General features: G+C 35.6%; 1 pseudogene; it reads left to right on the top strand.

Annotated features, from left to right (window-relative positions):
- The first annotated feature begins 2,530 nt into the window (after positions 1 to 2,530).
- LOC103071150 (AP-3 complex subunit sigma-1 pseudogene) lies at positions 2,531 to 3,118 on the top strand (annotated as a pseudogene).
- The last annotated feature ends 8,727 nt before the right edge of the window (positions 3,119 to 11,845 follow it).

Genomic DNA, 11,845 nt, shown 5'->3' with positions numbered 1-11,845 from the left:
TCTGCCAAATCTAACACCTATGTCCTTTGTTGGTCTCTTTCTATTGACTATAAGTCACATTTTCCCATTTCTAGTAATTTTTTATTGTTATGCTGAGGGTAATACATTGCAGAATCTCTGACTCTTCCTCTGAAAAGTGTTGTTCTAGAAAGTAGTTAAATTACAGACAGGTTGCCTTCAACTTGGGGAGGCTTGGTTTTTATTTTGTTAGGGCAGCTCTATGTTTTAGTTTTGTGATGTAGTCTTTATTCCTAACTATGGAAAGCCCAAGGTGTTTATCAAGCCCTTCTAACTTAGTTGGATTTAATCTCCAAAGTGTGTCTTACCTGTGGTAGACAGTAGCTAAAATCTCTGCTTAGTTCTTGGAGCCTTCCCCAGATGTTACTTTCAGCTAGGTTCCTTAGATTCTCACTGGCACGTTCATAGTTGAGTCAGTAAGCCAACGTTTTGAGGGGAGCTTAGATACAGATTTTGTGTCTTCTCATCCAGAAGCTCCTTCCTTTTGGGGATTTCCCCCTAGATTTTTAGTTGTTCAGGCAGTCCCAAACTCAGTTCTCTAAATTCTTAGACCAGTAGGATTGTGGCTTTCTTTTAGAGTTCTGTCTTCCCATGCTGCACAGACTGAAGAGTGAGGAGCGCTATTTTTATAGATACTACTCTATTTATAATTAAATATATACATAGGAAATCTGATGGGAATATATTTCCAACCTTTACAAAGTTTACCAAACTTTTCCCATTTCCTCAATGAACCTCTTCTTTCCCAAATCTGATCAAATAATTTGTAAGTCTTTTATTTTTCCTTTCTGTTATCATCATAACTAGACCATGCTTCTTAAATTCTTCATTTATATTCATAATTATCAAAAATTGGATTTCCTTTACTACTGGTGTCATAGAAGTAGAATGGGATTGAGGATCAGGAGACCACTGCTTTTTCACCAATCAGCTGTGCCATATTAGAATTAGGGAGCCATTAAACCATTCTGTTCTTCAATTTCCTATTTGAACAAAAGCTAAGAATGAACTAATTAACATCAAAAGACAATTCTAATCAGAGTCTATATACATACACACACACATATATAATACAGACAAATTATTTTGAACTTCTCTGAATTTCAAAAGAACTCTAAATTTTTTTTAAAGATTTTAAAGTATCTTATTAATCAATATATCACACCACCAATATAAGTAACACCTTACTTAATATAAGTAAGAAACTCGCCAAAATATAAGAACATTTTTTGTATTTTCCCCCTGGATCTTTTAAGGCTAGAGTAGGCAAAGTAATCATTCTTTTTAAATGATAAATGTGAATGGTGCTTGATAACTTGTTAAAATGATTTTATATATATATATATATATATATATATATATATATATAGTTCCTAAAAATGAAATATTTTCTTTTTTATTGTGAATTGAGGATATCTATATATATATTTCATTTTTAAGAACTATTTAGTCATTAAAATTTTGAAAAATATGCCAGAAAAGCCAGGTGCTGTCTTTAGTAGGAAGCTCTATTATAAACATCTATAAATCATTTTTTACAACTTGCTTGATTTTAAGGAAAATCATAATAATATTACAAAATTTGTAAACAAATTTGTACAGAAATACTTATCAATGTGTGACCAAACAAAATAATGGGACTCACATATTTGACATTTCACTGGATTCAACTCAATTCAAGCTAAATATCAAAGAACAATGTGGCAGTGTAGACTTAAAAATTAATATTGAACAATGTTTCTAGGAACCCTGCAAATTATTAAATATTACCTCACTTTGTGTCTATCTTTTTAATCTATTTCATCAGGAACTACTGATAGGAATATTACACTTTTAGTTAGACAGTCCATGTCCCTAGGGCTTTTGCCCTCCCTCTCCACACACAGATGCAGATAATTTCAATGCATCTATACGTTCATTCTTCACCTCGCTTTAGAGTACCATTTACATCATTTGTTCAAAATGGTAACCTCTTTGTAAAAGCCAACTGCCTTCCTCTTGCTTTTCATCAGAGAAGAGGATAACATCAAAATTATTAGACAAGATTGGGCACATTCAGGGTGGTATGGCCATAGACAATATCAAAATTATAATTGTGAAGAATCTTAAGCTAGCTAGCTAGCTGTTTCTTTTTCCGTTCTTAATTTCTTTATATTTAAAATTTTTATATAAGATACGCATGCACATAGTAAACTTAAAGAGTTAAGTGATTCTTTGAAGCAACACTTCCCTCCCCCTTACTGCTCCTCTATTTTCTAATTCCCAGAAGCAATCATTTTATTTCTTTTCACTATTTAAAATTTACCTGAATAGTTCTAAATAACATGGTTTTATGGCTACATCGTGTAGATTTTATCTCGTGTCATCTCTGTCCAGATGAGTATTTAGCATATGTTTTTGTTTAAAACCATTCACCCGGTGGGGAAGGATCGCCAGCGAGATCCTGAGGGGAGGCTCGCGCGTCCACCCCCACCCTGGCCCCCAGCTCCCACCCGGTCGGCCCTGCTCAGTCATGATCAAAGCGATCCTCATCTTTAACAACCAAGGGAAGCCGCGGCTCTCCAAGTTCTACCAGCCCTACAGTGAAGATACACAACAGCAAATCATCAGGGAGACATTCCATTTGGTATCTAAGAGAGATGAAAATGCTGTAATTTCCTAGAAGAAGGATTATTAATTGCAGGATCTGATAACAAACTGATTTATAGACATTATGCAACATTATATTTTGTCTTCTGAAAGTGAACTTCTTCAGAAAGTGAACTTGGCATTTTAGATCTAATTCAAGTATTTGTGGAAACATTAGACAAATGTTTTGAAAACGTCTGTGAACTGGATTTAATTTTCCATGTAGACAAGGTTCACAATATTCTTGCAGACATGGTGATGGGGGGGGGTAATGGTATTGGAGACCAACGTGAATGAGACTGTTAAACAAATTGATGCACAAAATAAACTGGAGAAATCTGAGGCTGGCTTAGCGGGAGCTCCAGCCAGTGCTGTATCAGCTGTAAAGAATATGAATCTTCCTGAGATCCCAAGGAATATTAACATTTGTGACATCAGCATAAAAGTGCCAAACCTGCCCTCTTTTAAATAAAAAATTTAAAAGGCCACTCCCAGGTAAAATCCAGGGGGAAAGTTATCTAAGTTTACCGTGCAGTTGTTTACCAAAAATAGAGGAGGACAGTCAACCTTCCCTCTTGGATTTAAGTCAAGGTACTGTAAAGAAGTTATGTAAAGGCGGTATGGAAGTTCATCGTTGCTTTTCTTGCTCAGTGATTTTGAAGAAATTGAGTAGTTACAGTGTGATTTTTTTCCTTATTTTCTAAACTGCATTCCTATGGCCACCTAAGGCATGCCTCTATGTATTGGCTACTACAGTATTTTGAAAAGTGTTTGGGACATTTCTTTAAATTATGTATAACCCAAAATGTTGGTGCTTTGTATGGATCACAGATACAGCATTCCTTAATTCTTTCTGTTATTTGTCACAATTGTTATTTAAAGAATGAAGTATGTATTGCATGAAAACATTATGACCTTTTTCCTCTTAAATAAACTCCAAGGTAACTGGAAAAATAAATAAATAAATAAAACCATTCACCCTACTGCCTGTATCTCTATTCCCCCACTTATATATTTGCTCCCTGTGCTCTCTTCCTCCAATATAGTTACATCATGTTAAGTTAGATTAACATTCAAGGTCTGCATTCTTATACCTAGGTAAACAACATTTACTGCTGAGCCACACAATATATAGGATTAATTTTACTTTCCTTTCATTAGAGTTCATTGTCTTTTTTTTCTTTGATTAGTGATTTTATATACATAATCCTTTGGTTAATATATATGTATACTCAAATATATAATTCAATTTCAATCACTTTTAGTTGTTTATATCCCTCTAAATACATCCAGACATATTAAGTATTCTACCAATTTCAACTTTCTTAAAGAAATATTTCCTAGATTAGTTTGACTTTTTCCAGTATCCTATATCTTTTCTATAGCCTGTATCTTTTCTTTCCTAATATCCTATATTTTTTCTTTCTTGGTTTATGCTCTCATTTAGTGAAATGCAACCTCTAGCAGTTTACTGAAGGGTTCATAGAAGATCAATTTTGGAGAGTTTAGATGTCTGAAATATCCTTAGTTTCCCTCACAGTTGATTAGTAGTTTGTCATACTACTAGTATGTCAAACTACTAGTTTGTCTAAATACTTAGATTAGCAATCTCAGTATTTTAAAGTCATTGCTTCAGTGTTTTCTAGATTCCAGGGCTGCTGTTGAGAAGTCCAAAGCCATTCTGATACCTGACTCTTCTAGGTACCTTCTCTTTGAAAATGAGTGGAATTTTCTCCTGCTCCCAGTGTTCAGAAAATGCATAATAATAGACATTAGTATGGATCTATTTTTTCCAGTGTGCTAAAGCATTGTATATCCAGAAGGCCCTCTGCATCTGTAAATTCATATCCTTCAGTTATGGGAAATTATTTTGGATTATCCTTTGTTGATTTCTTCTACTGTATTTTCCATTTTCTCTCTTTGGAAAATTTTTTATTTGGGTATTGGACTTCTTAAATTACTTATCTTTTCTCTCCTATTTTCTGTCTTTTTACTTTATTATCTGAAAAGTTTCTGTATTTTTATTTTCCAGCCTTTCTATTGAGTTTTTTAAAATTTCTGCTAGCATCTTTTTTAAATTCTAAAAGCTCTTTAAGAAAAATTATGACAGTTCCCCCCCCCCTTTTTTAATAGCATACTGACCTTGCCTCGTGGTTATAAAATTCATCATCTTATGATGATTTTTTAAAGAGAACTTTCCTTCTACGCTGTCTGTTTGTTTGTTTGTCTGGTAATCCTTAGTTGCTTTGTTTTTTTTTAAAGGGAGCATTGAAAACCAGACCAAGTGTGAGTGTTTGGATGGTGCTTGTCAATTGTGGACTTCACTACTGGTGGTCTAGCCTTTTCACTAAATTTCTGATGTTCAGTGTCTTTAGTCTCTTCTTTTGGGCTGGTCACTTTGCCCAAAGAAAACTTCCAATCCCTTGCCTGCAGGGTAGAGACCTGTCTGTCAGAGTTCTGGGATCTGAATGAGGGAAGAAGGAAGGATAACTCTACATTTGGTATGTAAACATTGATTTAATCTCCATATTTTTAGTGTGATATTAGGGATACCAGTATCTCTGGTATCCCCTGCTCCAGAGACCTTCTGTTTTACTCTTTCCAGAGAAATACCTTCAGTCCTCTACTAAAGATGAAGACTGCAGTTGTCATGCAGTTTACAGTGGAGTAAGGGATGTGAGATCTGTTTCGTAAACAGATTTTCAAATAGTTTTCTGTATTTAGACTCATCTTCATTTGCACTTTTTCATTTGCCATGGCCAGAGACTTAAGAGCATTTTACTGTGGCCCTAATGTGGTATTTTGGCTACCTAAACAGAGAATTTGGATAAAAACATTTGTAGCTTCTCTTTACTGAGTGCCTGCTTTGTACCAGGTACATTATAGATGTTATCTGCAACTTTCAAAACAACCCGAAACTATAAGTTATTATCATCCCCACTGCATATAGTTGAATAATTTAACTAGAGTCACTAGCAAGCAAGTCAGTGGTTTGGGGATTCAAAACTAAGTCTGGATCATTGACCCAAAGTTGATGCTTTGTCCTACATGATTTGTTGGTCTGGAAAGAGTCAACCTCTTAAGTCAGAAACAGTAAGACCTATTGGCACAACTGAAAAGTGTTACATAAATGCCTCTGCTTTCTACCACATTTCATGTTCATCAGGTGTTTTAAAGCTTAAAATTCTCAAAAAAAAAAGCTTAAAATTCTCACAGTGGCCTTGTATTTTTGGGTGTATCTGGAGCTGACATTGGGAGTGGAGGGTGAGAGATCACGCACTAGTGGAATGACAACTTGAAAAGACTGATGATGCAGCAACGAGTAGGAAATGGAAATGACTCGTGAAGGGGGAAAATATATTCATATTCTCTGTATTTGGGTAACGGTAAAAACCCAGATGATGAAATAAAATATAGGCTTTTTTTTTTGGTGTTATGAGTCTTTCTTGGTTGAGTTTGCTTCTTAAGGCTAGGAAATTAAATGAGCCTTCCTTAGAAACAGGAATCAAAATCAGATGATCTGAGAGGTAATGCCCAGCTTCACAACTCAAAAATGTTTATTAATTAGGCAAGTTTCCCCACTCACAGACCTAGACTTCCTCTTCTGTTATAATCAAATATTGATTGCTATCATTTGTACCCCACGCTTCCACTCTGTCTCCTGGACCAAGGCACACCTTATAAATTCTGAAGCAATATCTACCAATCACCTATTAGGTGCCAGGCACTATTAGACATAAGTGGCATAAAAACGAATAAGACAGACCAAGGTCTGCCTTACAGAACTTAGAGTTTAATGGGAAGGAGTTATCTTTAATAAGCGATTGAAATAAACTAATAAGTAAACAATAAGGGGACAGATCATACCATCCTTTACAAACTTTTCCTTTTATATGTACTATAAATATGTTTTATTAAAGAATATACATTTATATTCCTTTCCATTTTATATTCAACATTTACGTAAATGACTTTATCAGTCTCCCAGATTTTATTGTCCTTAACGTAGGCTGGTGTTGCTCCTCTTCCAAGGGGGCATGCATTTGGTTTTCTTTCCCTGAGTACAGCCTTCTCCCTTGTTATCTGCCTCCTTTACCCAACAATTCTGACCCTTAGTGGTTCTTCTCTTTCATTTCATCTATTTAGCCCTCTTTTGGCATGACCCTAAAAATGTTCCTTAATCCCCAGATAAATTATTCCCACTCTCCAGCATCATTCCTGGACTGCCTCATTGGCATATTCTCATCAGTCTTTGCATGGGCACAGATTTCTTACTATTGGTAATTTTTCAACTGACATAGACAACTCATGGAGTCACTCTTCTCCTTTCAATCATTATCTATTATTCATATTCATTTCCCTCACAACATACTTCTTCTTTGGCCTCTATTATACATTTTCCTTCAAGCCATTCCATCAAAACTCTTTCAAGGGTGACAACTGACCTCTTACTAAATCCAATTACCTTTTCTAATCCTCTTTTTTTGGCTTCGGCCTTCTTAACATTTCTGCAGCACATGACCACCTTGTCCTTCTGAAATCCACTTAAAGGTTGGCTCCTGTGATCTTCTTTGGCACTGAACTTCCACGATAATCTTCCATTTGTCAGACAGTCCCTTCTCCAGAATCTCCTCTGTCGTCGTTCAGTTCTTAACCCCCTGGCCATCGCTCTCAATCTTCTTTTCCATTTTTGACTGACTCTGTGTTCTGACTTTAGCTAACAGGTTTATTCTTGATGAGTCTCCTCTTGCATTTTCCAAGTATGTCATGATATAAAGTATGTCAAAGGTTGACCATAGTTTGGAATGCTTTGCTTTAGCAAAATTATATAGGTTTCCTTACAGAAGGATCATTTTGAGTGTTCATTACCCTAATGTGCACTATGGATATCCAAGAAGGAGCAAACATTTTCCCAATTTATTTGGTCTCAAACTCTTTGAATGGGGCATTTGAGAAACACATTTTGGGAAATACTGATTAATATTGTGATTGATAATGTCTCACCTTAATTCAGTTTTGTCCCAGAAACTGGGCATGGAGTATTTCTACTTGGATATTCCACTAACTCAGTAGGTCTAGAACCACATTTTCATCATCTTTCAGCCCAATATCTCTTTTCAATTTTTTTCTATCAGTGTCACCACAGTTTTCTCATTCATCCCAACTCAAAATCCCAGCATCATCTCTGGATTTTCCTTCTTCATTTCCTCTACCCTTTCAGTCATCTCTTAATTATTTATTAGATTGTTTCTTGAATTTGTATGTACTTAATATCTCCGTAGTCTAAATTCTCATAACCTCATATCTGGAAATCATCCTAACTGGCCCTGCTGTGTCGAGTTTTTTCTTAAACCAATCCATTCTAAAACAACTATTCAATACTTTTGTTAAAATACTGATTAAATCATGTCACTGTCCTGCTCAGAATCTTCAGCCAACTTCCTGTTGCCTCTTGAATAAAGTCTGCACTATTAACTGAGACATTTAAGGTTAATGCCTCTATTGACCTTCCCCCATCTAGTTCCTTGCTACTTTTCTAATTTTGTTATTTATTCCAGCTAAGTAGACCTCACTGTTCTAAAAATGTAAAGATATTTCCAGCTCTGAACCACTTATTGACCATCTGCCTTGCATTACTTCAGGCAGTATTCTTTTTTAATTTCATGGATCATGAAATCAATTTTTTTGGGTGTTTAAATTAAATTCGCCTTTATTTTTATTCATTTCCTTAAAGATCACATCCATATTATAGTTCTTTATTTTCTTCTCATAAGGAAGTAATGATCTCTGCAAGATGTTCTTATATTTTTAAATCAGTTATTCATCATTATGTAACATAGTACCTCAAACTTAACTGTTTAAAACAAAAATGGTTTATTTATTCATGATTCTATGCATCAGGAATTCGAGCAGTGACTGGCTAAATAGGTCTTCTTCTTTGTCAGGGGTCATGTTGTCAGTGCGGGTGCTGAAATGACTAAAGGTCTAATATGGTCTCACTCACATGTCTAGCAAGTTATTTCTGGCTCCTGACTGGGGACTCAGCTGAGGTTGTAGTCAAGGACCTTGGTATTTCTCCACATAGGTCTCTCTATGTGGCTGCTTGGGCTTCCTCACAGCATAATGGCTGAATTCCCAGAAGGTGCATTATAAGAAGCAAAGATAGAAGATGTATAACTTTTGAGGCCCAGGCTCAGAAGTCGAAGCATTACATCTCCCATTGGTCACAACAGGTACCAAGGCTAGTCCAAATTCAATGGTAGAGGAAATAGACTCTACCTCCCGATAGGAAAGTAGCAAGGCCACATTGCTAAGAACATATGAAATGGGTGATATTGTTGTAGCTCTCTTTGGGAAAAAAAAAAACTATTTACACTATCTAATGTTCTAGTTCTTTTTTTTTTTTAATTGATTAATTTATTTTTTTGGCTGCACTGCATGGCATGTGGGATCTTAGTTCCCCAAGCAGGGATCAAACCCATTCCCCCTGCAGTGGAAGTACGGGGTCTTAACCACTGGACCGCCGGGCAAGTCCCCTTTCTAGTTTTTTTTTTTTTAAGTCAAATTTTTTAAGAAAAATTTTAAACATATATAATTATAGAGAAAGTAATGTAATGTACCCCATCTATGTATTTTCTTAGATTCTGTATTTGTCTATTGGCATCTGTTCACCATGGGGCCAACTACTTTAACTATATTTTCTTTTCTGTATTGATATGCTGGCATTTGGGGGCCTTACAGACCTGGGGAGAGACTGCCCCTTCTAGAGCTAGCTAATTCCTGAAGATAGTAAATAATTTACTTGGGAGCCCCTTCTCATACACAAGCCAACCACCTCCTTATCTAACTCTCACATATGAAGCCAGTATTTCTCCTGCCCTAAATCATCCCAGGGCCAGCTATCAAGTAACTAGAGACCATCCCTATAGTCCAAAGCCTGCCAGAATTATTCAAACTGGCCAATCCCAAGCTGTTTACCCTAAGCTGTTTACCCTACCCTCCCTCGCCTTCCTCATGTAAACCCCGCTACAGGCTCTTCCACCTGATGCTTCTCTTGTGTAGCACAGTATGCCCCTCCTCTTAGAAAATGTAAGTAATAAAAATCTTCTTTCAATGGCATTAGCTCTGTGTTGGCAATGATTCGCCTTCATAAATTAAAATCCTGTGAGTATAAATGGGAGAGCATGCATCACCCAGTTCAACAATTCAGCAGTTATCAACTCAGAGCCAGTACTGCTTCCTCTCTATACCCATACTCTTTACCACCCCACCTCTAAAATACTTAGGCAAATTCCAGACACCGTATAATTTAATCTATGAATATTTCTGAGTGTTTGTATATGTACGTATACTTTTTTTTTTCAACTATAACCACAATATCATTACCTCAGCAAATGATTTTTTTAATATCATAAATATCCAGACAATGTTGAAATATTTCCAGTTATCTCTTGGAGTGTTTTTTTTTTAGTGGTTTATTATTTGAATTAAGATCCAGATGATGTCTATACATTGTAACTAGTTGTTATATCTTTTTATTTTCTTTTTATATGTAGGTTTCATTTCCTTCTCTTTTATTACTTGCAATTTTTCTTTTTCCCTATCTCTCTCCCTCCCTTTTTCCTTCTCTCTCTCTTCTTCTCTATCCCTCTCTCTTTCTCTTTGGTATGGTTATTGAAGAAAGCCAGTAGTTGTTTTTTTCTGTGGAGTCACTACTCCCTGCATTCTGCTTGTATTCTCATGGTGTCATTTAATGTGTTCATCCATCCCCATTATTTCCTATAAATTGGTAGTTAGATTTAGAGGTGTTGACAGATTTGGACTTGATTTTTTAGCAAGAATTCTTCTTGGGTGATGTTCTGTACTTCCCCAGGAATTATATAATGTCTGTTTGTCTCACTTTCAGTGATGTTAGCAGCCACTGTGATTACTGCCTAGATCTATTAAATTATTAGGGACTGTAAATAGTGATATTATAATTCCACCATTCCTTTATTGTTTATTAGCTGGTATACTTCCGTAAAGTAAAACTTCTTGACATCAATTATTTGCTTTCCCTGATGTATAGTCCATTTAAAAGATATTGACAATCAATAAAGTTTTTTAAAAGTATCATTTTGAACTTATAAATTTAAATATATTGGATTTGTATCAATCCATTGCACTTATCTTTTTGACAAGACCCCAGTAGTTTTTGATAATTTTCTTGCTTTCTCGTTAACAAAATGTTCAAAGATCCTCAATACATTTCCTGTTACGGCACTGGAATCAGCCATCTGTCTAAGAATCACTAATTCTTTTTAGTGGGAAATGGTATTTAGAGAACACAATCTGTGTTTTAAGAGTGCTCATTGATACTAGGTTCATTATTTCTAGAACTTTTTAGTAGACACAATTAGAAAGTATGCATTTTTTTTTTTTTTTTTGCGGTACGCGGGCCTCTCACTGTTGTGGCCTCTCCTGTTGCGGAGCACAGGCTCCAGACGCCCAGGCTCAGCGGCCATGGCTCACGGGCCCAGCCGCTCTGCGGCATGTGGGATCTTCCCAGACCGGGGCACGAACCCGCGTCCCCTGCATCGGCAGGCGGACTCTCAACCACTGCGCCACCAGGGAAGCCCTAGAAAGTATGCATTTTTAAAAAGATAAGATGAGTCTATATTAATACTTCCAATTTAGGTACTAGGCTAGAGAGATTTGCCTTAACTTCATGTAGTTTATACTTGTGTCTTCTCCTATGCCAAAAAAATCTCAGTTCTCAGTGAATTCAACTTACTCATTTGCTTTTCTGTACTACACGTAGTATCAGAATATTAACATAAACACTACCACAAGTATAATGATTACTAAAAACAAAGCAAGATACTTTTATTTGCAGTTTCTTTATCCTTAGGTTATCCTACACTAGGGATATAAAGTCAAATTACTGTGTTTTAAATTAGTTAGAATTGTTCCTCTATGTTTATAGAATTAAAGTGGATATAAGTTAGGTTCATTTGTTTCTTTCACTTCACTTTTTACTTTTAGAAATTGAGTCCCACTCCAACTTTATTTTTTCTTATAATTATGTAAAATACTTACATAATTCCAAAGTCAACTCTATATAACAAGAAATTTTTAAAAAAATTCAACTTCTATTTCTGTGTCCTGCAGCCTATTCTCTTTTTTCTCTTGTTGGCAACCATTTGTATGGTTTGTTTTC

Source organism: Lipotes vexillifer, unplaced genomic scaffold, assembly GCF_000442215.2.
Source record: "Lipotes vexillifer unplaced genomic scaffold, Lipotes_vexillifer_v1.1 scaffold327, whole genome shotgun sequence".
Classification (NCBI taxonomy): domain Eukaryota; kingdom Metazoa; phylum Chordata; class Mammalia; order Artiodactyla; family Lipotidae; genus Lipotes; species Lipotes vexillifer.
This window is presented reverse-complemented; position numbering and strand designations above follow the sequence as displayed.